The sequence below is a fragment of the Balaenoptera borealis genome (assembly GCF_965194805.1).
Source record: "Balaenoptera borealis genome assembly, contig: HAP1_SCAFFOLD_2319, whole genome shotgun sequence".
Lineage (NCBI taxonomy): Eukaryota > Metazoa > Chordata > Mammalia > Artiodactyla > Balaenopteridae > Balaenoptera > Balaenoptera borealis.
Window position 1 is genome coordinate 16,927 of NW_028121979.1, and position 22,486 is coordinate 39,412.

Sequence of the window (22,486 nt, forward strand, 5' to 3'; positions counted from 1 at the left end):
TTCCCTCGGCAAAGGGCAGAGGGAGAGGGCCTGGGGGAGGGGAAGGGGAAGGGCAGGTTGCCGTTCGTGGTGCAATACTGCCATCAAGAGGAACGGGTCCGCCGATCCCGCGAACCCTGTACCGTCCCTTCCTGGGGAGGAGTGACAAGGGATTGAAGTCGGGAACACTGGACAGTGGCCCCGGGAAGTCAAGAGCTCCGAGCTCCGCCTGGGAAGGGGCGGGAAGCATGGCCCAAGGCCCGGCGGTGCCGTGGAGGCTCCAGAGACGGGCAGTGGCACAGGGCGCACAGCCCGGCCGCCTGGCGTGTGGGGCTACAGGAAGTGGAGTCTCGGTGGACCCTGGTGGCCGCCACGTCTGGGCGGGCCTAGAGGAAGCTGCTCCGAAGGAGGCCAGGCCGGGGTTCTGCGGGCATTTGGCCGCGTGCCCCTTCCCCTCGGAGCCAGAGCACGTTCGGCCTGGGCGGGCCCAGGGCCCCGGAAGCCTCTCTGGGCCGCGGTGCGGCCCAGCCAGAGACCACCGCGGGCAACGGGAGTTCTGCCGCCCTTGGCGGCAGCGGCCGAGGCGGGCCCAGTGACCTTCTTCCGTCCAGCTCAGAGACGACACGTGGAGCCTGGCTACCCAGTGCCCAGGGCTCCCGAGGCCCAGCCAGAGCTGGCAGTCCGAGTCCAGAAGGGGACGGCGCTGGCGGGACGCAGGAGCCACCGCAGAAGGAGCCCTTCACCTGAGCCGAAGAGTCTAATCGGTGGCTGCGGTGCCATCTCCCAGGGTCTCCGGGATTCTGGCCCAGGCCTGGCCTGGCCTGGCCTGGCCTGGCCTGGCCTGGCCTGGCCTGGCCTGGCCCGGCCCGGCCCGTCCCGTCCCGATCCGTCCCGAGGGCTCCCGGACCCGGCTCCCGGAGAGGAGAGGGCAGGACACGAGAGGAGAGGAGCTGAGCAGAGCCCCGCCGAGTGGACCCCCGGGCCATGCATTTGCAGCAGGCTTCAGCTTTCTCCCCACGAGGCCCTGTGCCTCAGTTCAGCGAGGAGAAGGAAAGGCCCCGGCTTGCATTCCGGCCCGGCTCTCCAGGTCTCGGCCCTGTGCTTGCACCTGCGGCCCAGCCAGGGAATCAAGCCGAAGAGGTCTGAAGAAGCTGCCTGAAGCTCACCTCTGCTGGACTGAGAGAAACGCCTCCCCCGCTTGCCCTCTCCCCCATGACCACCCCTCATCCAGCTTGTCTGCCAAGGCCAGGAACGAGGTGCATACTCCTGGGCACACGGCGGTGCCTTCGAGTCCCCGGCTGACCCGATAGGCCGCTTCTGGAACAAGCCGTGGGGCGGCTCGTTCCTGCCCTTTGCCCAGCTCTTACCTGCCCGGGCGGGGGTGGGTGGTGGGCTGGTTTGGGGGTCGGGTCCCGGGGCGGGGTCCGGTGTGGGGGGAGGGCTTCCGACTGGGAGCAAGTCTCCAGGCTGGACCCCTCCCTCCCTCCGCACGTACCCCTCCTGGAAGGGTGCTGAAACCCGCCCCGCGCCCCTTTCCTTTCGCGCCTGTGAGTCGCCCGACACGTTGTCAGGCGATCTTACGTGGGCAGAGCGTTTCCTTGGGGCCGGGTCCTGACGTAGCTACGCGGTCTGACTGGTCGCCGGCCGCAGGTGCTCTCAGTGTGGCCCTCTGGCCAGGGCCAACGGCTGCACCTGCAGAACGTGGAGCCGCTTGTGAAAAATCCCAGGAGTCTTCCCCAAACAAGAGGACCGCCGGGTCCTCCACGGGGAGGGAGACCGAGGAACAGGGCGTTCCCCGGCCGCAAAGTTCCTGTTCCCGAGGTGAGCTCGAGTGCGGAAAACGGACCTGGATCCCCCTGCTGCGGACGGTGCCGTCCCTCTCTGCGTACCGATCGTGGCCCACTTCCATCCCATCGCGAGTGGGTCCTGGATACCCTGTGTCCTACGGCACAGGAAGGGCCTCAACGGGATCCTGCGGGGCCTGGGACCCGGACTCTCTTTGGCAGGAGCAAAAAGTAAACAAACCGAAACACAGCTCGAACTGAGAGTGGAATGTGCAGTGCCCCTGCATTACTCTTCCTCGTCTGCGTCTGGGAGCAAGCACTAACGAGGAAACGTTCTCCAGCCTGTGTGCAGGGTGCTGCCCCCGACAGGGGACAGGGCGGCCACGTCCTCCCCTTTCCCCGTGGTCCACGGTGGCTGGGCCCGGGGCCTCCGCCGGGGCACCGGCCACGGGTCCTGGGTCCCCGGTGGCCCTGAGACCCCAGGGACCCCACTGGCCGACCTCGCTCCTGCAGGGAGAGCCAGGATCCAGGGGCCAGATGCCCTGGGGTGGGAGCTTCAGCTCCTTGTTCCTCAACATGGCGGCTGCCGAGGCCCGGCCCCGAGGGTGGGGAGCGCGGCGGGCCTGGCCGCCCGGGGCTCCTCGGTGGGTGAGCCCGGCCCCGAACCCCGCCGCGTGTCGCTTCCACACCTACTGTGGAGGCGTGCCCAGCGGCCAGGTTCGGCCCGGGAATCCTCTGAGTGCCCCAAAGCCAGCCCTCCTCCCGTCACAGACACAGGCCTTCCCCACAGTATCCAGAGGCAGGGGCTGGAGGCCGTGCTCAAAAAGCTTCCGCTTGATGGCACTGTTGCTCCAGAAATGCCCAGCACCCTTGCGAGCGCGGCCTCTCCCTCCGCCCTTTGCGGATCAAAAAAGGCCCAGGGAGGCCCGAGAGCCATCCAAGCCTTCCGAGTGGGGTTGGCCCTACTGGGGGGTTGGGGGAGGTGGTGTCTCTTCCTTTTGGGGCTTCTCCTTGGCAGTAGGAGCGCACAGGTAAAGACATGCCAAGGAATCCGTGCATCGGTGGGTCCATCTCCGCATCCCTCTGGGAGTTCTTTTGAGGCCACGTTGCCTGGCCCCCATGTCCTGGCGACCGGGACCCTGTCATGTCTGCACACCTGGGGACGGGCATCCATCTGGGTCGTGTCGGGCAGAATCCTAGCTCTCTCGGGACATTGATTCAGAGCTAGAGGTGGCACAAGGACCTGGGTTTCTCCGCTTCCTGCGTGGTTGCCTCTCTGCTGTTCTCATCCAGCTACGTGAACTGGCTTAAGGGCTCAGGAGCAGGCCCGAGAGGGTCTAGGCCACTATGGCAGCGGGAGGAAGTGACGGGGACCCAGGGAGCTGGGGCAGATTGCCCCTGCTCGCCTCCAGGGGTGTCAGGCAGCCACTCTGCCGTGGAGTGCCCGGGGTAGGGGGTGCAGGGAGGTGGTTTGGAGTTGCTGGGACAGGTGTAGATCCCAGTGGCTCCCCTCCATCCACACAGACAGATGACCTTGGGGAGGGCCGTCTGTTCAGCAGACCCTTCTGGGGAGCTCTCCATGGGACTGTGTCTGTACTCTAGCCTCAAACCCCCCACTCGTTCCGTCGCTTCATTCACTCGCTCCCTGCTCCACTCGTTCATTCGTAAACACGCAGGTACACAAACGTGTGCGTGGGCGCGCGCGTGTATCATGCGTGCGTCGTGTGTAAGCACGTGTTCGTACGCTTATAGAGCGTGTACAAAACGTCCCTTCTCTTGTACTTTTTCCCTGTAACCGCCTCGGGGGTGCCGCTGTGGATAGGACTTTCTCCCAGTCAAAGCCAAAGCCCTCACCGTTGCTCGATGGCCGCTCCCAAGTTGTCCGCCCCGTCTGCGGAGGGAAGCACACGTCCTTTTTGCGTGCGTATGTATGCTCCCGGGGTTGAATGCAGGTGAAAGCAACGGGCCGCAGAGGGCTGTGTGCATGTCGCCTGCTCCCTGACCCCACCGGGCTCTCGTAGTGATAGGTAGTCTTCTGCCTTTTCGGCTGCTCTCACGGCACTATAGGCGTGCCGTGGCGTTGGCACGTCTGTGCGGAGTCAACGCCGTGTCCTGCTAGGCCCCCTCCGTTTCTTTTCGGACAGCTGCTCAGGGTAGGGTACCCTTGTCTGTGCCTGGAGGCAGGAGCATAGGGTATCTCACGTGCCCCTCCTCTTTGGACGCTAGGCTTCCGCCTTGTTCCTTCCTCCCTTCTTCTGTCTCCCACGGAACTGGCTGTGAGGCGCGGGCCACTGAGTCGTCGTTACCAGGGTGCGGGTGAACGTGACCAGGGTACGTTTTCCGGCGTCAGCGTCCACCCAGAGGAGAGGAGCAGGGTAAATCTCCAGTGGGCCACGTCCCAGAGCACGTGCCCTTACGCCCGGAAAGTCCATGCGGTGGACCTGTGTGCGGCCAGAGGGGAGACGAGTCGGTGCCCGTTGACCCACGCGTCCTAGGAACGGCTGGTCAGTTGTGGAGGACGCGCGCGGGCTTGCCAAGATACCTGGGGTTGTCCCGCCATAGTCCCACGGGTGCAGAGCCGAGGAGACGAGCTCCCCGCCTGTAAACGCCAGGGTGATGGCTGTGCTTCCCACCGGAAAGAGATTTTGGAGGATGACGGGATCAAGGGTTTCACCGGACACGCTTCTTTGTGTACAAACTGCTTCCGTCTGACGGCCCCCCTGCCTCGGATGGCATCCGTGCCATTTCCGAAGGGCGAGTGGAGTTGATTCTTCACACTTGCGCCTTGTTTGGAAGTTGTTGGTTGAGCCGGGGGTGCCGGTAGGAATAGGAACCGAAGGCACTGTCTCTCGAGGTTGCGCGGGCGGGGGTGTACGCGGACCCTCCCCCCCTCCCCCCTCCCCCCTCCCCCCTCCTCCCCCCTCCCCCCTCCCCCCTCCTCCCTCCTCCCCCCTCCTCCCCCCTCCTCCCCCCACCTCCCCCCCTCCCCCCTCCTCCCCCCCCTCCCCCCTCCTCCCCCCCCCTTCACAAGCACCGTGGCGGTGCCACACTGAGTGATGGGCGTTCGGCTCTCTCTCGTTGCAGAGGAGGCAGAGCGGAAGGAAAGGAGGAGGAGGGAAATCGGGGACGTCGGTCATCTCCAGGCGCTGGTGTGCTGGGTGAGTGCGAGCTCTGTGTTCTCTTCCCTTCCCTCTTCCGAAAGAGTCTATTTCACCATAGGAAAAAGTCAGTGATTCTGGTAGTTCATTCAGCAAGGCTCAAGAAGCAGGGACTCCCAGGTGGGATCGTGGCACGGGGACACGGGTGTACTGTGCCGGAGTTCTTGGCCATGGTAGGAAAGGCTCTCGAGTCAGGTCCTGACTGGGGAGCCGGAAGAAAGAGGTGCATGGACGAGCATCTAGAGCATCTGTGTACGGTTACCCTAGGTGATCGGTACGTAGCATTTGAGGTCAGTGTCCTGCGGGAGCGGGGAGAGTGGAAAGGGATCGGGCCCGGGCCGCTTGCACCGGCACCGGGACCCGGTCTGGGCTCCAGGCTCCGTGAAGCCAACCGCCCGGGACGTGATCACTCGGCGCCCCACCTCACCCCCGAGAAGCAGCAGTGCCAGCCCAGCCCGACGTGGGGGCCGGTGGTGGGAGACCGTGTGAGGGAGAGCCAGGCCTCGTGGGCTTTTTGCCTCCTGTGCTTTGAGTGGAGCCCGTGATGGCTGTTCCTCCCGTCCTCTCCTGATCGCTCTTGGGCCCAGCTCTCTCCACCATGGCCCTCCCACCAAGCCAGGAAGGACTCGGGAACGTGCCCTTGCGGGATTATGAAGAGGGGGCGCCCGCTGGGCGGCGTGGAGGTTTGGCTCGGGGCAGCCCGCTGTAGGGCTCCTTGCGCTCCGCAAGTCTGCCTCTTGACAAACCAAGGAACTTGACGGTGTGGGGCCTTTCAGGAGGTGTACGTCCCTTCTTCCGTGTGGGAAATGTCGCCTGAGTGGGTGCGTGACCAGCAGCCGGAGGTGTTTTCTTTCTGTCTCTGTTTCTTCCTGCTCCCTCCTGTCTTCTGTTGAAACAGTCTTGCCGTGAGGAGGACGCCTCCTACCCTGGGCTCAAAGTAATTGAAGGCTTCTCCAGGCGGGCTGGTGAGCGTGTGGCGCTGTGGTTTAGCGAGGCGTCACGGCACACGGGTCGGCGGCGTGGCTGACGTTTCGTGGTTACCAAAGGGCGGAGGCAGGGTTCGAGCAGCAAGGGCAGCGTGGCATTTCTGGGGTGACCCTGCCTTCCACAGGACCCTGTTTGGCCATCCCAAGAGCCTTTCACGGTAATATCTGGGCGTCGAGTCAAGTCCCCCGGCGTGGGGCGAGGGTCCCGGAAGACGTGCACTCAGCACGGTGGGGCTCTTTTGGGTTTTCTCTCCTCGACGCACCTCAGTACCGCGGCTTGAAAGAATTGCCAAGGCCCGGGGGCACAGCAGATTCGGAGTTAGAGAAAGAGAGGAAGGCGTGCTGAGACAAAACTGAGGGAAGGGGGCTTCCCTGGTGGCGCAGTGGTTAAGAATCTGCCTGCCAATGCAGGGGACACGGGTTCGAGCCCTAGTCTGGGAAGATCCCACATGCCGCGGAGCAACTAGGCCCCGTGAGCCACAACTGCTGAGCCTGCGCATCTGGAGCCTGTGCTCCGCAACGGGAGAGGCCGCGACAGTGAGAGGCCCGCGCACCGCGATGAAGAGTGGCCCCCACTCGCCGCAACTGGAGAAAGCCCTCGCACAGAAACGAAGACCCAACACAGCCAAAAATAAATAAATAATTAAAACAACAACAACAACAACAACAACAACAACAACAAAAACCGAGGGAGAAGGAGAGAAGACGCGATCATGTCCCGTCCCGTCCTGTCCCGTGCCTCCGGTTCTTTCCAACACGGAGGACGCGTGGTGCTTCCCGAGGCGGCGGTGGACCAGGGCTCTCTTCTCTTTCCAAGGCCTCGTGTCCCCGGAGCACTTGGCATCCAGAGTGTGTTCGTTCAGCCAACACGGGTGGGGCCGGTGGCGGCAGTGCCCCCAGTGGCCCACCCCGCCCTCCACCCAAGTCAGCGCAACCAGGCAGGCGCTGAGAGGACGCTTAAGGGCAGGAACCTGTGTCTAAACCGCCTTCCCCAGTGCACCGGAAAGAAACTGAAGAGGAGTCCCCGGTGGCTCCCAGTCGCTCCGAGGTGTAAAGCACAGCGAGCTGGCGGGAGCCTACACCCACCCACACACCCACCCCGGGGGTGTCTTCCCATCCCTGGCCTTCCCCTGGGCGGTGTCAGGAGACTGACCCGCTCCGGCGTCTCTGGGGCAGCGCCCGGCCGCCCTTCCGACTGCCCCGTGTGTGCCACCGTCCACGCCTGAACACCAAACCCCACTCCCACCCCCCGCCCCCGGGCCGCCGTGGAAGAAATGCCAGGTCCTCGGGGGCCGTCCATCGTCTTGCCATAGGAGGCCGAGCTCGCCCTGCACCGCGGCTGTGCCTGTGGGCTGCCGGCCCTTTGCGTCGGGCTGCTTGCCCCTCGGTGACTGATGAGAAGGTGCCTCGCCAGGCACCGCCCGGACGTGACTGGATCTCTGTGCTCACACTCGGAGTGTTTCCCGAGGTCCTAGGCAAATGTGGGTTGCTAAAGACACAGCTGCCGGTCCACGGCTGGGTGCCTGGATGGGGAGTCATAAAGGCAGGCTAAGAGGACCCCACAGAGACGAGGCCCCGCAGGATGGAGGGCCAGACGTTGAGGCGCGCCCCTCTGAAGTGGCCAGGTTGATGAGCCATCTTGCTTTTGCCAGGTTGGGCAGGGGTTGGCATTTCGTTTTTCCCTCGGCAAAGGGCAGAGGGAGAGGGCCTGGGGGAGGGGAAGGGGAAGGGCAGGTTGCCGTTCGTGGTGCAATACTGCCATCAAGAGGAACGGGTCCGCCGATCCCGCGAACCCTGTACCGTCCCTTCCTGGGGAGGAGTGACAAGGGATTGAAGTCGGGAACACTGGACAGTGGCCCCGGGAAGTCAAGAGCTCCGAGCTCCGCCTGGGAAGGGGCGGGAAGCATGGCCCAAGGCCCGGCGGTGCCGTGGAGGCTCCAGAGACGGGCAGTGGCACAGGGCGCACAGCCCGGCCGCCTGGCGTGTGGGGCTACAGGAAGTGGAGTCTCGGTGGACCCTGGTGGCCGCCACGTCTGGGCGGGCCTAGAGGAAGCTGCTCCGAAGGAGGCCAGGCCGGGGTTCTGCGGGCATTTGGCCGCGTGCCCCTTCCCCTCGGAGCCAGAGCACGTTCGGCCTGGGCGGGCCCAGGGCCCCGGAAGCCTCTCTGGGCCGCGGTGCGGCCCAGCCAGAGACCACCGCGGGCAACGGGAGTTCTGCCGCCCTTGGCGGCAGCGGCCGAGGCGGGCCCAGTGACCTTCTTCCGTCCAGCTCAGAGACGACACGTGGAGCCTGGCTACCCAGTGCCCAGGGCTCCCGAGGCCCAGCCAGAGCTGGCAGTCCGAGTCCAGAAGGGGACGGCGCTGGCGGGACGCAGGAGCCACCGCAGAAGGAGCCCTTCACCTGAGCCGAAGAGTCTAATCGGTGGCTGCGGTGCCATCTCCCAGGGTCTCCGGGATTCTGGCCCAGGCCTGGCCTGGCCTGGCCTGGCCTGGCCTGGCCTGGCCTGGCCCGGCCCGTCCCGTCCCGATCCGTCCCGAGGGCTCCCGGACCCGGCTCCCGGAGAGGAGAGGGCAGGACACGAGAGGAGAGGAGCTGAGCAGAGCCCCGCCGAGTGGACCCCCGGGCCATGCATTTGCAGCAGGCTTCAGCTTTCTCCCCACGAGGCCCTGTGCCTCAGTTCAGCGAGAAGGAAAGGCCCCGGCTTGCATTCCGGCCCGGCTCTCCAGGTCTCGGCCCTGTGCTTGCACCTGCGGCCCAGCCAGGGAATCAAGCCGAAGAGGTCTGAAGAAGCTGCCTGAAGCTCACCTCTGCTGGACTGAGAGAAACGCCTCCCCCGCTTGCCCTCTCCCCCATGACCACCCCTCATCCAGCTTGTCTGCCAAGGCCAGGAACGAGGTGCATACTCCTGGGCACACGGCGGTGCCTTCGAGTCCCCGGCTGACCCGATAGGCCGCTTCTGGAACAAGCCGTGGGGCGGCTCGTTCCTGCCCTTTGCCCAGCTCTTACCTGCCCGGGCGGGGGTGGGTGGTGGGCTGGTTTGGGGGTCGGGTCCCGGGGCGGGGTCCGGTGTGGGGGGAGGGCTTCCGACTGGGAGCAAGTCTCCAGGCTGGACCCCTCCCTCCCTCCGCACGTACCCCTCCTGGAAGGGTGCTGAAACCCGCCCTGCGCCCCTTTCCTTTCGCGCCTGTGAGTCGCCCGACACGTTGTCAGGCGATCTTACGTGGGCAGAGCGTTTCCTTGGGGCCGGGTCCTGACGTAGCTACGCGGTCTGACTGGTCGCCGGCCGCAGGTGCTCTCAGTGTGGCCCTCTGGCCAGGGCCAACGGCTGCACCTGCAGAACGTGGAGCCGCTTGTGAAAAATCCCAGGAGTCTTCCCCAAACAAGAGGACCGCCGGGTCCTCCACGGGGAGGGAGACCGAGGAACAGGGCGTTCCCCGGCCGCAAAGTTCCTGTTCCCGAGGTGAGCTCGAGTGCGGAAAACGGACCTGGATCCCCCTGCTGCGGACGGTGCCGTCCCTCTCTGCGTACCGATCGTGGCCCACTTCCATCCCATCGCGAGTGGGTCCTGGATACCCTGTGTCCTACGGCACAGGAAGGGCCTCAACGGGATCCTGCGGGGCCTGGGACCCGGACTCTCTTTGGCAGGAGCAAAAAGTAAACAAACCGAAACACAGCTCGAACTGAGAGTGGAATGTGCAGTGCCCCTGCATTACTCTTCCTCGTCTGCGTCTGGGAGCAAGCACTAACGAGGAAACGTTCTCCAGCCTGTGTGCAGGGTGCTGCCCCCGACAGGGGACAGGGCGGCCACGTCCTCCCCTTTCCCCGTGGTCCACGGTGGCTGGGCCCGGGGCCTCCGCCGGGGCACCGGCCACGGGTCCTGGGTCCCCGGTGGCCCTGAGACCCCAGGGACCCCACTGGCCGACCTCGCTCCTGCAGGGAGAGCCAGGATCCAGGGGCCAGATGCCCTGGGGTGGGAGCTTCAGCTCCTTGTTCCTCAACATGGCGGCTGCCGAGGCCCGGCCCCGAGGGTGGGGAGCGCGGCGGGCCTGGCCGCCCGGGGCTCCTCGGTGGGTGAGCCCGGCCCCGAACCCCGCCGCGTGTCGCTTCCACACCTACTGTGGAGGCGTGCCCGGCGGCCAGGTTCGGCCCGGGAATCCTCTGAGTGCCCCAAAGCCAGCCCTCCTCCCGTCACAGACACAGGCCTTCCCCACAGTATCCAGAGGCAGGGGCTGGAGGCCGTGCTCAAAAAGCTTCCGCTTGATGGCACTGTTGCTCCAGAAATGCCCAGCACCCTTGCGAGCGCGGCCTCTCCCTCCGCCCTTTGCGGATCAAAAAAGGCCCAGGGAGGCCCGAGAGCCATCCAAGCCTTCCGAGTGGGGTTGGCCCTACTGGGGGGTTGGGGGAGGTGGTGTCTCTTCCTTTTGGGGCTTCTCCTTGGCAGTAGGAGCGCACAGGTAAAGACATGCCAAGGAATCCGTGCATCGGTGGGTCCATCTCCGCATCCCTCTGGGAGTTCTTTTGAGGCCACGTTGCCTGGCCCCCATGTCCTGGCGACCGGGACCCTGTCATGTCTGCACACCTGGGGACGGGCATCCATCTGGGTCGTGTCGGGCAGAATCCTAGCTCTCTCGGGACATTGATTCAGAGCTAGAGGTGGCACAAGGACCTGGGTTTCTCCGCTTCCTGCGTGGTTGCCTCTCTGCTGTTCTCATCCAGCTACGTGAACTGGCTTAAGGGCTCAGGAGCAGGCCCGAGAGGGTCTAGGCCACTATGGCAGCGGGAGGAAGTGACGGGGACCCAGGGAGCTGGGGCAGATTGCCCCTGCTCGCCTCCAGGGGTGTCAGGCAGCCACTCTGCCGTGGAGTGCCCGGGGTAGGGGGTGCAGGGAGGTGGTTTGGAGTTGCTGGGACAGGTGTAGATCCCAGTGGCTCCCCTCCATCCACACAGACAGATGACCTTGGGGAGGGCCGTCTGTTCAGCAGACCCTTCTGGGGAGCTCTCCATGGGACTGTGTCTGTACTCTAGCCTCAAACCCCCCACTCGTTCCGTCGCTTCATTCACTCGCTCCCTGCTCCACTCGTTCATTCGTAAACACGCAGGTACACAAACGTGTGCGTGGGCGCGCGCGTGTATCATGCGTGCGTCGTGTGTAAGCACGTGTTCGTACGCTTATAGAGCGTGTACAAAACGTCCCTTCTCTTGTACTTTTTCCCTGTAACCGCCTCGGGGGTGCCGCTGTGGATAGGACTTTCTCCCAGTCAAAGCCAAAGCCCTCACCGTTGCTCGATGGCCGCTCCCAAGTTGTCCGCCCCGTCTGCGGAGGGAAGCACACGTCCTTTTTGCGTGCGTATGTATGCTCCCGGGGTTGAATGCAGGTGAAAGCAACGGGCCGCAGAGGGCTGTGTGCATGTCGCCTGCTCCCTGACCCCACCGGGCTCTCGTAGTGATAGGTAGTCTTCTGCCTTTTCGGCTGCTCTCACGGCACTATAGGCGTGCCGTGGCGTTGGCACGTCTGTGCGGAGTCAACGCCGTGTCCTGCTAGGCCCCCTCCGTTTCTTTTCGGACAGCTGCTCAGGGTAGGGTACCCTTGTCTGTGCCTGGAGGCAGGAGCATAGGGTATCTCACGTGCCCCTCCTCTTTGGACGCTAGGCTTCCGCCTTGTTCCTTCCTCCCTTCTTCTGTCTCCCACGGAACTGGCTGTGAGGCGCGGGCCACTGAGTCGTCGTTACCAGGGTGCGGGTGAACGTGACCAGGGTACGTTTTCCGGCGTCAGCGTCCACCCAGAGGAGAGGAGCAGGGTAAATCTCCAGTGGGCCACGTCCCAGAGCACGTGCCCTTACGCCCGGAAAGTCCATGCGGTGGACCTGTGTGCGGCCAGAGGGGAGACGAGTCGGTGCCCGTTGACCCACGCGTCCTAGGAACGGCTGGTCAGTTGTGGAGGACGCGCGCGGGCTTGCCAAGATACCTGGGGTTGTCCCGCCATAGTCCCACGGGTGCAGAGCCGAGGAGACGAGCTCCCCGCCTGTAAACGCCAGGGTGATGGCTGTGCTTCCCACCGGAAAGAGATTTTGGAGGATGACGGGATCAAGGGTTTCACCGGACACGCTTCTTTGTGTACAAACTGCTTCCGTCTGACGGCCCCCCTGCCTCGGATGGCATCCGTGCCATTTCCGAAGGGCGAGTGGAGTTGATTCTTCACACTTGCGCCTTGTTTGGAAGTTGTTGGTTGAGCCGGGGGTGCCGGTAGGAATAGGAACCGAAGGCACTGTCTCTCGAGGTTGCGCGGGCGGGGGTGTACGCGGACCCTCCCCCCCTCCCCCCTCCCCCCTCCCCCCTCCTCCCCCCTCCCCCCTCCCCCCTCCTCCCTCCTCCCCCCTCCTCCCCCCTCCTCCCCCCACCTCCCCCCCTCCCCCCTCCTCCCCCCCCTCCCCCCTCCTCCCCCCCCCTTCACAAGCACCGTGGCGGTGCCACACTGAGTGATGGGCGTTCGGCTCTCTCTCGTTGCAGAGGAGGCAGAGCGGAAGGAAAGGAGGAGGAGGGAAATCGGGGACGTCGGTCATCTCCAGGCGCTGGTGTGCTGGGTGAGTGCGAGCTCTGTGTTCTCTTCCCTTCCCTCTTCCGAAAGAGTCTATTTCACCATAGGAAAAAGTCAGTGATTCTGGTAGTTCATTCAGCAAGGCTCAAGAAGCAGGGACTCCCAGGTGGGATCGTGGCACGGGGACACGGGTGTACTGTGCCGGAGTTCTTGGCCATGGTAGGAAAGGCTCTCGAGTCAGGTCCTGACTGGGGAGCCGGAAGAAAGAGGTGCATGGACGAGCATCTAGAGCATCTGTGTACGGTTACCCTAGGTGATCGGTACGTAGCATTTGAGGTCAGTGTCCTGCGGGAGCGGGGAGAGTGGAAAGGGATCGGGCCCGGGCCGCTTGCACCGGCACCGGGACCCGGTCTGGGCTCCAGGCTCCGTGAAGCCAACCGCCCGGGACGTGATCACTCGGCGCCCCACCTCACCCCCGAGAAGCAGCAGTGCCAGCCCAGCCCGACGTGGGGGCCGGTGGTGGGAGACCGTGTGAGGGAGAGCCAGGCCTCGTGGGCTTTTTGCCTCCTGTGCTTTGAGTGGAGCCCGTGATGGCTGTTCCTCCCGTCCTCTCCTGATCGCTCTTGGGCCCAGCTCTCTCCACCATGGCCCTCCCACCAAGCCAGGAAGGACTCGGGAACGTGCCCTTGCGGGATTATGAAGAGGGGGCGCCCGCTGGGCGGCGTGGAGGTTTGGCTCGGGGCAGCCCGCTGTAGGGCTCCTTGCGCTCCGCAAGTCTGCCTCTTGACAAACCAAGGAACTTGACGGTGTGGGGCCTTTCAGGAGGTGTACGTCCCTTCTTCCGTGTGGGAAATGTCGCCTGAGTGGGTGCGTGACCAGCAGCCGGAGGTGTTTTCTTTCTGTCTCTGTTTCTTCCTGCTCCCTCCTGTCTTCTGTTGAAACAGTCTTGCCGTGAGGAGGACGCCTCCTACCCTGGGCTCAAAGTAATTGAAGGCTTCTCCAGGCGGGCTGGTGAGCGTGTGGCGCTGTGGTTTAGCGAGGCGTCACGGCACACGGGTCGGCGGCGTGGCTGACGTTTCGTGGTTACCAAAGGGCGGAGGCAGGGTTCGAGCAGCAAGGGCAGCGTGGCATTTCTGGGGTGACCCTGCCTTCCACAGGACCCTGTTTGGCCATCCCAAGAGCCTTTCACGGTAATATCTGGGCGTCGAGTCAAGTCCCCCGGCGTGGGGCGAGGGTCCCGGAAGACGTGCACTCAGCACGGTGGGGCTCTTTTGGGTTTTCTCTCCTCGACGCACCTCAGTACCGCGGCTTGAAAGAATTGCCAAGGCCCGGGGGCACAGCAGATTCGGAGTTAGAGAAAGAGAGGAAGGCGTGCTGAGACAAAACTGAGGGAAGGGGGCTTCCCTGGTGGCGCAGTGGTTAAGAATCTGCCTGCCAATGCAGGGGACACGGGTTCGAGCCCTAGTCTGGGAAGATCCCACATGCCGCGGAGCAACTAGGCCCCGTGAGCCACAACTGCTGAGCCTGCGCATCTGGAGCCTGTGCTCCGCAACGGGAGAGGCCGCGACAGTGAGAGGCCCGCGCACCGCGATGAAGAGTGGCCCCCACTCGCCGCAACTGGAGAAAGCCCTCGCACAGAAACGAAGACCCAACACAGCCAAAAATAAATAAATAATTAAAACAACAACAACAACAACAACAACAACAACAACAAAAACCGAGGGAGAAGGAGAGAAGACGCGATCATGTCCCGTCCCGTCCTGTCCCGTGCCTCCGGTTCTTTCCAACACGGAGGACGCGTGGTGCTTCCCGAGGCGGCGGTGGACCAGGGCTCTCTTCTCTTTCCAAGGCCTCGTGTCCCCGGAGCACTTGGCATCCAGAGTGTGTTCGTTCAGCCAACACGGGTGGGGCCGGTGGCGGCAGTGCCCCCAGTGGCCCACCCCGCCCTCCACCCAAGTCAGCGCAACCAGGCAGGCGCTGAGAGGACGCTTAAGGGCAGGAACCTGTGTCTAAACCGCCTTCCCCAGTGCACCGGAAAGAAACTGAAGAGGAGTCCCCGGTGGCTCCCAGTCGCTCCGAGGTGTAAAGCACAGCGAGCTGGCGGGAGCCTACACCCACCCACACACCCACCCCGGGGGTGTCTTCCCATCCCTGGCCTTCCCCTGGGCGGTGTCAGGAGACTGACCCGCTCCGGCGTCTCTGGGGCAGCGCCCGGCCGCCCTTCCGACTGCCCCGTGTGTGCCACCGTCCACGCCTGAACACCAAACCCCACTCCCACCCCCCGCCCCCGGGCCGCCGTGGAAGAAATGCCAGGTCCTCGGGGGCCGTCCATCGTCTTGCCATAGGAGGCCGAGCTCGCCCTGCACCGCGGCTGTGCCTGTGGGCTGCCGGCCCTTTGCGTCGGGCTGCTTGCCCCTCGGTGACTGATGAGAAGGTGCCTCGCCAGGCACCGCCCGGACGTGACTGGATCTCTGTGCTCACACTCGGAGTGTTTCCCGAGGTCCTAGGCAAATGTGGGTTGCTAAAGACACAGCTGCCGGTCCACGGCTGGGTGCCTGGATGGGGAGTCATAAAGGCAGGCTAAGAGGACCCCACAGAGACGAGGCCCCGCAGGATGGAGGGCCAGACGTTGAGGCGCGCCCCTCTGAAGTGGCCAGGTTGATGAGCCATCTTGCTTTTGCCAGGTTGGGCAGGGGTTGGCATTTCGTTTTTCCCTCGGCAAAGGGCAGAGGGAGAGGGCCTGGGGGAGGGGAAGGGGAAGGGCAGGTTGCCGTTCGTGGTGCAATACTGCCATCAAGAGGAACGGGTCCGCCGATCCCGCGAACCCTGTACCGTCCCTTCCTGGGGAGGAGTGACAAGGGATTGAAGTCGGGAACACTGGACAGTGGCCCCGGGAAGTCAAGAGCTCCGAGCTCCGCCTGGGAAGGGGCGGGAAGCATGGCCCAAGGCCCGGCGGTGCCGTGGAGGCTCCAGAGACGGGCAGTGGCACAGGGCGCACAGCCCGGCCGCCTGGCGTGTGGGGCTACAGGAAGTGGAGTCTCGGTGGACCCTGGTGGCCGCCACGTCTGGGCGGGCCTAGAGGAAGCTGCTCCGAAGGAGGCCAGGCCGGGGTTCTGCGGGCATTTGGCCGCGTGCCCCTTCCCCTCGGAGCCAGAGCACGTTCGGCCTGGGCGGGCCCAGGGCCCCGGAAGCCTCTCTGGGCCGCGGTGCGGCCCAGCCAGAGACCACCGCGGGCAACGGGAGTTCTGCCGCCCTTGGCGGCAGCGGCCGAGGCGGGCCCAGTGACCTTCTTCCGTCCAGCTCAGAGACGACACGTGGAGCCTGGCTACCCAGTGCCCAGGGCTCCCGAGGCCCAGCCAGAGCTGGCAGTCCGAGTCCAGAAGGGGACGGCGCTGGCGGGACGCAGGAGCCACCGCAGAAGGAGCCCTTCACCTGAGCCGAAGAGTCTAATCGGTGGCTGCGGTGCCATCTCCCAGGGTCTCCGGGATTCTGGCCCAGGCCTGGCCTGGCCTGGCCTGGCCTGGCCTGGCCTGGCCTGGCCCGGCCCGTCCCGTCCCGATCCGTCCCGAGGGCTCCCGGACCCGGCTCCCGGAGAGGAGAGGGCAGGACACGAGAGGAGAGGAGCTGAGCAGAGCCCCGCCGAGTGGACCCCCGGGCCATGCATTTGCAGCAGGCTTCAGCTTTCTCCCCACGAGGCCCTGTGCCTCAGTTCAGCGAGAAGGAAAGGCCCCGGCTTGCATTCCGGCCCGGCTCTCCAGGTCTCGGCCCTGTGCTTGCACCTGCGGCCCAGCCAGGGAATCAAGCCGAAGAGGTCTGAAGAAGCTGCCTGAAGCTCACCTCTGCTGGACTGAGAGAAACGCCTCCCCCGCTTGCCCTCTCCCCCATGACCACCCCTCATCCAGCTTGTCTGCCAAGGCCAGGAACGAGGTGCATACTCCTGGGCACACGGCGGTGCCTTCGAGTCCCCGGCTGACCCGATAGGCCGCTTCTGGAACAAGCCGTGGGGCGGCTCGTTCCTGCCCTTTGCCCAGCTCTTACCTGCCCGGGCGGGGGTGGGTGGTGGGCTGGTTTGGGGGTCGGGTCCCGGGGCGGGGTCCGGTGTGGGGGGAGGGCTTCCGACTGGGAGCAAGTCTCCAGGCTGGACCCCTCCCTCCCTCCGCACGTACCCCTCCTGGAAGGGTGCTGAAACCCGCCCTGCGCCCCTTTCCTTTCGCGCCTGTGAGTCGCCCGACACGTTGTCAGGCGATCTTACGTGGGCAGAGCGTTTCCTTGGGGCCGGGTCCTGACGTAGCTACGCGGTCTGACTGGTCGCCGGCCGCAGGTGCTCTCAGTGTGGCCCTCTGGCCAGGGCCAACGGCTGCACCTGCAGAACGTGGAGCCGCTTGTGAAAAATCCCAGGAGTCTTCCCCAAACAAGAGGACCGCCGGGTCCTCCACGGGGAGGGAGACCGAGGAACAGGGCGTTCCCCGGCCGCAAAGTTCCTGTTCCCGAGGTGAGCTCGAGTGCGGAAAACGGACCTGGATCCCCCTGCTGCGGACGGTGCCGTCCCTCTCTGCGTACCGATCGTGGCCCACTTCCATCCCATCGCGAGTGGGTCCTGGATACCCTGTGTCCTACGGCACAGGAAGGGCCTCAACGGGATCCTGCGGGGCCTGGGACCCGGACTCTCTTTGGCAGGAGCAAAAAGTAAACAAACCGAAACACAGCTCGAACTGAGAGTGGAATGTGCAGTGCCCCTGCATTACTCTTCCTCGTCTGCGTCTGGGAGCAAGCACTAACGAGGAAACGTTCTCCAGCCTGTGTGCAGGGTGCTGCCCCCGACAGGGGACAGGGCGGCCACGTCCTCCCCTTTCCCCGTGGTCCACGGTGGCTGGGCCCGGGGCCTCCGCCGGGGCACCGGCCACGGGTCCTGGGTCCCCGGTGGCCCTGAGACCCCAGGGACCCCACTGGCCGACCTCGCTCCTGCAGGGAGAGCCAGGATCCAGGGGCCAGATGCCCTGGGGTGGGAGCTTCAGCTCCTTGTTCCTCAACATGGCGGCTGCCGAGGCCCGGCCCCGAGGGTGGGGAGCGCGGCGGGCCTGGCCGCCCGGGGCTCCTCGGTGGGTGAGCCCGGCCCCGAACCCCGCCGCGTGTCGCTTCCACACCTACTGTGGAGGCGTGCCCGGCGGCCAGGTTCGGCCCGGGAATCCTCTGAGTGCCCCAAAGCCAGCCCTCCTCCCGTCACAGACACAGGCCTTCCCCACAGTATCCAGAGGCAGGGGCTGGAGGCCGTGCTCAAAAAGCTTCCGCTTGATGGCACTGTTGCTCCAGAAATGCCCAGCACCCTTGCGAGCGCGGCCTCTCCCTCCGCCCTTTGCGGATCAAAAAAGGCCCAGGGAGGCCCGAGAGCCATCCAAGCCTTCCGAGTGGGGTTGGCCCTACTGGGGGGTTGGGGGAGGTGGTGTCTCTTCCTTTTGGGGCTTCTCCTTGGCAGTAGGAGCGCACAGGTAAAGACATGCCAAGGAATCCGTGCATCGGTGGGTCCATCTCCGCATCCCTCTGGGAGTTCTTTTGAGGCCACGTTGCCTGGCCCCCATGTCCTGGCGACCGGGACCCTGTCATGTCTGCACACCTGGGGACGGGCATCCATCTGGGTCGTGTCGGGCAGAATCCTAGCTCTCTCGGGACATTGATTCAGAGCTAGAGGTGGCACAAGGACCTGGGTTTCTCCGCTTCCTGCGTGGTTGCCTCTCTGCTGTTCTCATCCAGCTACGTGAACTGGCTTAAGGGCTCAGGAGCAGGCCCGAGAGGGTCTAGGCCACTATGGCAGCGGGAGGAAGTGACGGGGACCCAGGGAGCTGGGGCAGATTGCCCCTGCTCGCCTCCAGGGGTGTCAGGCAGCCACTCTGCCGTGGAGTGCCCGGGGTAGGGGGTGCAGGGAGGTGGTTTGGAGTTGCTGGGACAGGTGTAGATCCCAGTGGCTCCCCTCCATCCACACAGACAGATGACCTTGGGGAGGGCCGTCTGTTCAGCAGACCCTTCTGGGGAGCTCTCCATGGGACTGTGTCTGTACTCTAGCCTCAAACCCCCCACTCGTTCCGTCGCTTCATTCACTCGCTCCCTGCTCCACTCGTTCATTCGTAAACACGCAGGTACACAAACGTGTGCGTGGGCGCGCGCGTGTATCATGCGTGCGTCGTGTGTAAGCACGTGTTCGTACGCTTATAGAGCGTGTACAAAACGTCCCTTCTCTTGTACTTTTTCCCTGTAACCGCCTCGGGGGTGCCGCTGTGGATAGGACTTTCTCCCAGTCAAAGCCAAAGCCCTCACCGTTGCTCGATGGCCGCTCCCAAGTTGTCCGCCCCGTCTGCGGAGGGAAGCACACGTCCTTTTTGCGTGCGTATGTATGCTCCCGGGGTTGAATGCAGGTGAAAGCAACGGGCCGCAGAGGGCTGTGTGCATGTCGCCTGCTCCCTGACCCCACCGGGCTCTCGTAGTGATAGGTAGTCTTCTGCCTTTTCGGCTGCTCTCACGGCACTATAGGCGTGCCGTGGCGTTGGCACGTCTGTGCGGAGTCAACGCCGTGTCCTGCTAGGCCCCCTCCGTTTCTTTTCGGACAGCTGCTCAGGGTAGGGTACCCTTGTCTGTGCCTGGAGGCAGGAGCATAGGGTATCTCACGTGCCCCTCCTCTTTGGACGCTAGGCTTCCGCCTTGTTCCTTCCTCCCTTCTTCTGTCTCCCACGGAACTGGCTGTGAGGCGCGGGCCACTGAGTCGTCGTTACCAGGGTGCGGGTGAACGTGACCAGGGTACGTTTTCCGGCGTCAGCGTCCACCCAGAGGAGAGGAGCAGGGTAAATCTCCAGTGGGCCACGTCCCAGAGCACGTGCCCTTACGCCCGGAAAGTCCATGCGGTGGACCTGTGTGCGGCCAGAGGGGAGACGAGTCGGTGCCCGTTGACCCACGCGTCCTAGGAACGGCTGGTCAGTTGTGGAGGACGCGCGCGGGCTTGCCAAGATACCTGGGGTTGTCCCGCCATAGTCCCACGGGTGCAGAGCCGAGGAGACGAGCTCCCCGCCTGTAAACGCCAGGGTGATGGCTGTGCTTCCCACCGGAAAGAGATTTTGGAGGATGACGGGATCAAGGGTTTCACCGGACACGCTTCTTTGTGTACAAACTGCTTCCGTCTGACGGCCCCCCTGCCTCGGATGGCATCCGTGCCATTTCCGAAGGGCGAGTGGAGTTGATTCTTCACACTTGCGCCTTGTTTGGAAGTTGTTGGTTGAGCCGGGGGTGCCGGTAGGAATAGGAACCGAAGGCACTGTCTCTCGAGGTTGCGCGGGCGGGGGTGTACGCGGACCCTCCCCCCTCCCCCCTCCCCCCTCCCCCCTCCCCCCTCCCCCCTCCCCCCTCCCCCCTCCTCCCCCCTCCCCCCTCCTCCCCCCTCCCCCCTCCCCCCTCCTCCCTCCTCCCCCCTCCTCCCCCTCCTCCCCCCACCTCCCCCCTCCCCCCTCCTCCCCCCCCTCCCCCCTCCTCCCCCCCCCTTCACAAGCACCGTGGCAGTGCCACACTGAGTGATGGGCGTTCGGCTCTCTCTCGTTGCAGAGGAGGCAGAGCGGAAGGAAAGGAGGAGGAGGGAAATCGGGGACGTCGGTCATCTCCAGGCGCTGGTGTGCTGGGTGAGTGCGAGCTCTGTGTTCTCTTCCCTTCCCTCTTCCGAAAGAGTCTATTTCACCATAGGAAAAAGTCAGTGATTCTGGTAGTTCATTCAGCAAGGCTCAAGAAGCAGGGACTCCCAGGTGGGATCGTGGCACGGGGACACGGGTGTACTGTGCCGGAGTTCTTGGCCATGGTAGGAAAGGCTCTCGAGTCAGGTCCTGACTGGGGAGCCGGAAGAAAGAGGTGCATGGACGAGCATCTAGAGCATCTGTGTACGGTTACCCTAGGTGATCGGTACGTAGCATTTGAGGTCAGTGTCCTGCGGGAGCGGGGAGAGTGGAAAGGGATCGGGCCCGGGCCGCTTGCACCGGCACCGGGACCCGGTCTGGGCTCCAGGCTCCGTGAAGCCAACCGCCCGGGACGTGATCACTCGGCGCCCCACCTCACCCCCGAGAAGCAGCAGTGCCAGCCCAGCCCGACGTGGGGGCCGGTGGTGGGAGACCGTGTGAGGGAGAGCCAGGCCTCGTGGGCTTTTTGCCTCCTGTGCTTTGAGTGGAGCCCGTGATGGCTGTTCCTCCCGTCCTCTCCTGATCGCTCTTGGGCCCAGCTCTCTCCACCATGGCCCTCCCACCAAGCCAGGAAGGACTCGGGAACGTGCCCTTGCGGGATTATGAAGAGGGGGCGCCCGCTGGGCGGCGTGGAGGTTTGGCTCGGGGCAGCCCGCTGTAGGGCTCCTTGCGCTCCGCAAGTCTGCCTCTTGACAAACCAAGGAACTTGACGGTGTGGGGCCTTTCAGGAGGTGTACGTCCCTTCTTCCGTGTGGGAAATGTCGCCTGAGTGGGTGCGTGACCAGCAGCCGGAGGTGTTTTCTTTCTGTCTCTGTTTCTTCCTGCTCCCTCCTGTCTTCTGTTGAAACAGTCTTGCCGTGAGGAGGACGCCTCCTACCCTGGGCTCAAAGTAATTGAAGGCTTCTCCAGGCGGGCTGGTGAGCGTGTGGCGCCGTGGTTTAGCGAGGCGTCACGGCACACGGGTCGGCGGCGTGGCTGACGTTTCGTGGTTACCAAAGGGCGGAGGCAGGGTTCGAGCAGCAAGGGCAGCGTGGCATTTCTGGGGTGACCCTGCCTTCCACAGGACCCTGTTTGGCCATCCCAAGAGCCTTTCACGGTAATATCTGGGCGTCGAGTCAAGTCCCCCGGCGTGGGGCGAGGGTCCCGGAAGACGTGCACTCAGCACGGTGGGGCTCTTTTGGGTTTTCTCTCCTCGACGCACCTCAGTACCGCGGCTTGAAAGAATTGCCAAGGCCCGGGGGCACAGCAGATTCGGAGTTAGAGAAAGAGAGGAAGGCGTGCTGAGACAAAACTGAGGGAAGGGGGCTTCCCTGGTGGCGCAGTGGTTAAGAATCTGCCTGCCAATGCAGGGGACACGGGTTCGAGCCCTAGTCTGGGAAGATCCCACATGCCGCGGAGCAACTAGGCCCCGTGAGCCACAACTGCTGAGCCTGCGCATCTGGAGCCTGTGCTCCGCAACGGGAGAGGCCGCGACAGTGAGAGGCCCGCGCACCGCGATGAAGAGTGGCCCCCACTCGCCGCAACTGGAGAAAGCCCTCGCACAGAAACGAAGACCCAACACAGCCAAAAATAAATAAATAATTAAAACAACAACAACAACAACAACAACAACAACAACAAAAACCGAGGGAGAAGGAGAGAAGACGCGATCATGTCCCGTCCCGTCCTGTCCCGTGCCTCCGGTTCTTTCCAACACGGAGGACGCGTGGTGCTTCCCGAGGCGGCGGTGGACCAGGGCTCTCTTCTCTTTCCAAGGCCTCGTGTCCCCGGAGCACTTGGCATCCAGAGTGTGTTCGTTCAGCCAACACGGGTGGGGCCGGTGGCGGCAGTGCCCCCAGTGGCCCACCCCGCCCTCCACCCAAGTCAGCGCAACCAGGCAGGCGCTGAGAGGACGCTTAAGGGCAGGAACCTGTGTCTAAACCGCCTTCCCCAGTGCACCGGAAAGAAACTGAAGAGGAGTCCCCGGTGGCTCCCAGTCGCTCCGAGGTGTAAAGCACAGCGAGCTGGCGGGAGCCTACACCCACCCACACACCCACCCCGGGGGTGTCTTCCCATCCCTGGCCTTCCCCTGGGCGGTGTCAGGAGACTGACCCGCTCCGGCGTCTCTGGGGCAGCGCCCGGCCGCCCTTCCGACTGCCCCGTGTGTGCCACCGTCCACGCCTGAACACCAAACCCCACTCCCACCCCCCCGCCCCCGGGCCGCCGTGGAAGAAATGCCAGGTCCTCGGGGGCCGTCCATCGTCTTGCCATAGGAGGCCGAGCTCGCCCTGCACCGCGGCTGTGCCTGTGGGCTGCCGGCCCTTTGCGTCGGGCTGCTTGCCCCTCGGTGACTGATGAGAAG

At 64.5% G+C, this 22,486-nt stretch overlaps 1 protein-coding gene across 3 annotated transcripts in view; it reads left to right on the plus strand.

Moving 5' to 3' along the window:
* Positions 1 to 22,486, plus strand: part of LOC309622376 (uncharacterized protein) — a 38,785-nt gene that overhangs the window by 10,344 nt on the left and 5,955 nt on the right. Inside the window, exon 3 of one of the 3 annotated variants that reach the window (XR_014240808.1) lies at positions 3,990 to 4,594. The exons of 1 other annotated variant lie outside the window; for it this stretch is intronic. The gene's annotated coding sequence lies outside the window, so the exon portion shown is untranslated. Of the gene's footprint in view, positions 1 to 3,989; positions 4,595 to 20,009; positions 20,098 to 22,486 lie in introns of those variants that run through there. One more of the 3 variants, XR_014240809.1, reaches the window with a different exon arrangement.